General features: G+C 39.8%; 1 pseudogene; it reads right to left on the reverse strand.

The window, feature by feature from the left end:
- Positions 1–3,770: 3,770 nt before the first annotated feature.
- LOC121459992 lies at positions 3,771–4,388 on the reverse strand (annotated as a pseudogene).
- Between the last annotated feature and the right edge of the window lie 2,446 nt (positions 4,389–6,834).

Here is a 6,834-nt window from a genome sequence, read left to right on the forward strand (position 1 = left end):
CATTGTTTTGACGGTCAAGTGAGAGCCTCTGTCTAGTGCGGACACTTTCAGGATCCCTGTGCTTGAAGACAGCTATGTGCTCGGCGACTTGCTTCATTTTCTCCATCAGCCTCAGTTCTGCTCTGCTTCCGGCTGCAGGCCTTGGAAGAGATCACCAGCTGCACGTCTACCTCCTTTATCCATTATTCTCGTTGACCTTTACGCTTCCTCTTTGCTTATGGAAGTTCTAAAAATTCATTTCATTATGTTTAGGGATGGATTTCCTTTATCTCTTCAGCACAGGACTGAGCAAATTTCAACAGAACGCCTTGAGTTCTTTTCTCTATCTCTTTGGAACTCAGTGGTTGAAAGCATTTCCCGCTCTTGCACAGAACCCTAAGTCAGATTCCAGCACCGACTTCTGCATAGTTCATAACTATATGTGCCTGTATCTCCAGGGAATCTGACATACCTTCCAGATTCCGTGGATATCTGCACTCATATGTGCATGTTTGTGCCACTTCCACCCACATATACATAATTTAAAAAATAAATCTTTACACTATCTCTCTGCAAATGATCTCCATTTTTTTTTTTTTTTTGCTTGCAAGAACTCTTTCAGATCTTAAACTTGGGTGTTAGGATGCAAAATTTTTGCATTTGTGTTATCTGCTTAGCCTCCTCCATAGAACATACAGCTGACTACAGTTCATTACTATGTTTAGAGTGAGTTCATTTTGAAGACAGTACCTACAAGATTCCCTGCATCTGTTCTACAGTCTCACCCTCCACCACCATCTCCACCCCCACCTCCACCCCACTGCCCCCACCACCCTCTGCAGTGTCTATCACCATCGACACTGTAATAGCACCGTGTCAACAGTATCTCTGCCAGCAATACCACCACACTAGCAGTGCCTGAAAGCTTTTGCCTTGCATCATTTCAATGGAAACTCTGAGATCCAGTAAGTTGAGTGACACACAAACTTTGGCAACCAGTTGGGGAAGAAAGTCATCCAATATGGTGCTAGGGATGGATGGAAATCTGACAGTGAATGGGTGATCCACAGCTCTAAGCAATGATGCCCACAGAATTAGAAAATAGGGAAAGGAGGAAAAGAAAATGTTACCTGGGGGATTGGGGAGGGGAGTAGTCCTCCTACAACAGATTTTAACAGAGCATTCCAGTCACCTGGAACTTGATAGAGTCTAGACCGAGGAAAAGCAAAAATGGATAGACAAGCATTCCTGTGTCTTAACATAGTGTTAAGTTGTAAAGGGCTTTATTTTACTTTTAATTAAAGGAAATAGAATTTGTCAAATATACCTGTACCCTAGACAGATTCAAAAGCACTAACACAGAACAAGTAAGTATTCCAGCAGCAGGAATCCTTTCTTGTTTTTTAGATGCCAAAGTATTGGAGGAGGCCACTTGCTATTTCCCAGCCTCCCCGCTAGCTTAGACCTGAAATAATCACACAGAAACTGTATTAATTAAATCACTGCTTGGCCCATTAGCTCTAGCTTACTATTGGCTAACTCTTACATCTTAATTTAACACATTTCTACTAATCTGAATATTGGCACGTGAATGTGGATTACCAGGTAAAATTCCCAGCGTCTATCTCCAGCAGCTCCATGACTTCTCTCTGACTTCACCCTTCTTTTCTCCCATGCTGTAGGCCAAGCCAGTTCTTTATTCATTAACTAATAAAAGCAACACATAGACAGAAGAACCTCCCACACCAGCGAAGCTCTACAACTGAAGAAAGACAAAAATGTTCTTGTGAGGGCACAAGAAGGAATTTCTGCTTCACTACCTCTGCCGAGTGAAAAGGCCACCTGCACATGTGAAAAGCATGTGTTTTACAGAGTCTGGGACATATGCCCTCGGTGGTCTGCAATGTCCATGTTCGGGTCCTCTATGGGATACCTGTTCTCTGATGGGCACTTTTCACAGAGACTACCTCTTGTCCCTCTGAGGGAAAGCAGCCTGAAACCTACTCAGAGAAAACTGCTCAAGGAAGGCACCTCCAGAGGCCAAATGCTCCAAAAGAGACATATAGAAAAGTTGGCTGACAAGTCAATCAAGGGGCGAAAAAGTTGCAAGTGGCACACTTCGGAAAGCAGGTTTTGGATTCAGAATGTCCTGGAAGTTCTCCAAAGTTATTCTCCGACAATAGATTAAGCAGATCATTCCAGTCCCCTGGAAGGTCCAACACTAAACATGATCCTGGAACAGGCAGGCTGTGCCTTTTTCATTTGCCCCAGAAGAAACGCCAAGGACGGAAAAGATAGCTTATGAAAGCAGAAAGGGACTTTTCTCTTTCTGACCACCTCCAAGTATCATGAGGCAGGGGTTCTGGCTCAGTCAGAGCTTTCTTGATTCCTACACATGGACTTGGCGTTGAAGCTTCTGGAACAACATTGTTGTAGCTCCCGCCAGGGACTCCTTGTGATGGAAATATGGCCTTCTGTTCACAGCATGGAGGTGTGTGGGCAGTGGGTGTTCAGATCTGATTTTCACACTTGAGAAATCACGATTCCAGGGAGCAGCACTCACAGGCAACAGGTTAAGCAGAATGTCCTGAGCTGGGTATATGACATTCTTCTTTATTGCTGAGAGTTGTACAAGAGTGTTGATGGGGGTTCTTGTATCTGTTGGTTTCTTTCGATCTGTCTGGAGAAAGAGGACACACATGCGTGTGGAACACTGCAAGTTTTATGCAGCTAATTTTGGTTGTGTCACTCCAAAGGAAAACTGAAATACCTTTCTAAACTCTTGGTAAATGGTTTCTCAAAACTTACCAAAGAGTGTCTAGTTGAAAAATGTTGGAAGCTGGTATGAAATGGACATCTTTGTTTAACAAAAACATGTTTTCCTGACCTCTGACATTGTTTGGCATTTTTTAAATTGTGGCTTGTTTAGGTTTTTGTTCTCGTTTTGAAAATGATTTTTGCATGTATCTACTTAACTTGATCCTTGCCATTTTTTATTTTTTCTCTTAATTGCGATATCAAAAATGTATGAATTGTAAGCCCCTCTACACTGAGGTCTATTCTGCAAAAATACATTATTTTATAACAACTTGAAGAATTATATTATATACTTGAAAAGAAGTGAAAGCAATTGCTGCTTAATAGAGGTAAATGCCAAATGAGTCTTTCATCAAATGACCTCTAATGGTATAGACTAATAAGTAGATACTAGTCTTTAGCCCTAGGCATAAAGGATGCATACCTAGGATCAGCTGAGTTAGGATATCTCTTTCATATCTCAGGTTCTTTGGGACAGCAATACATGGACTATAAGTGATTATACTAATTCTTAATGTTCAGCCATGTACACCATGCTTCAGAATGGGTTTATTTAGAAATATATGGTTACTTTCTCCTATGAAACCAGTACTTTTCTCTTTAAGTATTATTGTTACATGTACACACACATACAATCTGCTGAGTATTTAGTGTTGCTTGTATGTTTGTATGTACATTTTTTTAAGTTGGACAGGATCTAGGTTTATTTCAATTGATGAAAAACTAACCTTCAAGCAAATTCAATCTTAATTAATGAAATAGTGTAAAGTAACAATACTTGATACTACATGCCTCGTTCGATCCATTTGAAACCATAGAGAATGACATCATTATGTGTGTTCCAAGAGACAAAACAAATTTGAAGAGCTAAACACACCAAGCTTATGAAATCTCAAACAAAACTTGAATTTCCTGTACCTACCCGGTCCAAAGACGTTACACACTGTACACCACTTCTTTTGCAAATTGGTCTTCTATTGCCTTTCATTTGACCTAGATTGGCTATGCAACCTAGAGAAAGATCCAGACAGCTTGTGATTTCTCTCATCAGACAGAGACCTTTCTCTTCTCCTGTCTCTAGAAAGTGACTTGCTCTGACTTTGAGAAAAGCTTCTCCTTCTTGGAGGTCTTTGCAGAGGTGGAGAACAGCTCCTACGGTAATCATCTCCAGGGCAATGAGCCCCACAGGGAGATGGACCATGACTCCGACTTCTCTTTTCACCATTCCACAGTTCCACTCTTCCTAGGCAGCCATATAGTGTTCTTCTATCTGGCTCTCAGACAGTGTCAGCAGCATCTCGGGGATCCTCAAACTCAATGAAAGCAAAGCCTGGAGGGTTTGAACAGCCCTCACACTTTGTAGTAGTCCATGATAGCCAAAATCCCATTCTAATTCAGTCTTGATTCCCTTGTTTCCAAGATTATCTACATACACCTTACAAGCTAATGGACAGGAATCACTTCGAGATTCTGGGTTCAAAAAGACGAAGCTCAAATCCCAACACTCTGGCAAGCTCACCTGTGCCCTTCATATCTGCTTCTGCAGATACTCTCCGTTCCCTGGTGTCCAGGGAATAGAGGTGTATGCACATGTTTGTAGGGCTGACCACTTCAGATTGGATAACAAATAAATGGGTACATTTCTGGAGAATACTGATTCTTCCTCTCCAGCCAATCTTTAATTGCCTGTAGCTCTTTATTTAGGGGTGGGGCCTTGTCAGATGTCTCCATCTATGTTGGCATTTCACCAGGGTTGTCATTTTCCAGGTCTTTTTAGGGCAACCATATGTATGTAATTTATGTATGCAGTCGCCCTGGCATATATGGAAGACACTACCTTTCAGCAGATATTCTACTTTCCCTCTCCTTCGTCCATGAGCCTTATGCAGGGGCTTTGCTGTACATACATCAGTTGGACTGAGACACTCCACCATCCGTTGTTCTCTGCACGTTGACTAGTTATTTTCTGTAATGACCCCCGCATGAGGTAAAAGGAAGCTTCTCTGATGGGAAGTGAGAGCTACACATATCTGGGTCTAGACTACTTAGCATATTTTTTTAATTCATATTGTTGTATACAGGGCCTGAAGTCAGTGGTTAAGGGCACTGACTGCTCTTCCAGAGGTCTCAAGTTTGTGCTTCTCAGCAACCGCATGGGGCTCACAACCATCTATAGTGGTATCTGATTCCCTCTTCCAGTATAAAGACGTCCATGCAGACAGAGCACTTATATAAGTAAAAGAAATAAATTTTTTTAAAGTTGCTGTATTTATAAAAATGGATAAAATTATTTTCATATAAAGGCAGAAATAGAGATTGTCAATTTTTCTTTGAATCCTTTTTCTCTTCAGGGCATATTTTCCCATATTGATTCTCGAGCCAGGGACCACTTTACAATCTGCAGTAGGCAGGTTTCTCATTATGGTTCATTATGGTAAACAGATCTGGAACAATTCTACTTAAAACAGGGAAAATGACCGACCATGAGTCATGTAAAATCTTCCTGCAGGATCTACAGAGGGAGATTCCAGGGGAACTTGGAGGTCAAAACACAGCTAATGCATCTCTTTCTATCTGGACACTTCAGTGTCTTTCCAACATTTAATTCCACCAAACAATTTCCTGGGTGATTATTTGGTGCCAGGGGCTAGAGTAGGGAGGCAGGAATTGGAACGAGTGGCTTCCATCCTCAAGAAATTTCTGAGTCTTAGTGTCCCTGGCTCAGTATATTAATCATATAGAGCAGACAAGGCTGTGTTGAAGAAGAAACATTTATAAGAGTTCAGGTTTTTGTTTTACCTCCAGTTCTTCCTTGGTACAAAAGGCAAATTTCTCCTCTGGGTACATTTTTCATGACCAGACTCCTTGCTTTGAATTCCCAGGAATTTGCAAACTGTATGTCTAATCACTTATATCTTTGCTAGCAGAAGGCCTCTAAAAATGTCTTAATTTAAAAAAAACATACATTTAAAAATAAGGTATGTTTGATGAATAGTATCTATAGATTTCAAGATCTATGCAGCTAACAGAAACTGACCCATGCATATCTAGCTTTTTGGTCTTAGTGACTGTGTTTACAGTTGAAACATTTATTTTGATGCTACAAAGTCTTCAATTAAGCCTTCAATCCAAATTCTTAAGGCTCAAATTTAGCAGGTATAAGACTATAAAATCTTAATCTTACAAAAGCTACTTGTAAACACTGTTAAAGATAATTAAGACATGCAAGTTAATTGTCAGTCGTCACCTTGTACGTGATGAAATTCTTAGTGCGCTCAAAATAGCCTTGTAATCTTGCTAAATACAAATGTCATTCATTTACAAGGACAAACTCTACTGAGCATTCTGTGTATTTTCAAGGTTAAGCCTAAAACAAATCACTAGAAACAAATAAAAGTTTATTTAAAATCAGATGTCCTGAATAGATGGTCTTCAAAGCCCTCAGAGACATGCTGGACGTGGCAATTAATGTGTTTGATGATTGATACAGAGGCCATTTGGTTTGAACTTCTGCGCTAACTTACCCTTCTCAGATCTCTGTTGATGTCGATGGTCACCTATGGCTTAATCAGTTTAACAGCAACACTGCTGAAACAACAAATTTTATCTGCCTTTTATTACTAAATTTTCACTTTTCAAATGTATGTTTTATGCAAATTAAAAATGTAATAATAATATAAAAAGGCTTAAGTTGTATTTTAAAAGAAAAATGGGAGTGAATTGGAATAATTCTTTCCATTAACTTAGTTCTTGTAGATAAAATGGTGGCTAACACAAGAACTTCCAAACATAATTGCATGTTTCCCAAATTCCCTTGGAGGCCAAAAGTGGTTAATCCCAAAGATCTGATTAGTTAAAAATTGGATTACGTGGAAGTTTTCATCCAAAATTATTTTTGATACATACTAATACTGTCTTGTCTGCACAATGCAATAAAAATTGAAGCTTTTTAACAGATTCTTCCTCCATGAAACTGTTATAAGCTGGTAGTGTCCACACTTTTGTTGCTTTTTACAGTATCAGTTGGATATAAACTTT

The sequence above is a fragment of the Microtus oregoni genome, unplaced genomic scaffold (genome assembly GCF_018167655.1).
Source record: "Microtus oregoni isolate MIOR12 unplaced genomic scaffold, Mior012 000000F_ref0000247, whole genome shotgun sequence".
Classification (NCBI taxonomy): Eukaryota; Metazoa; Chordata; class Mammalia; order Rodentia; family Cricetidae; genus Microtus; species Microtus oregoni.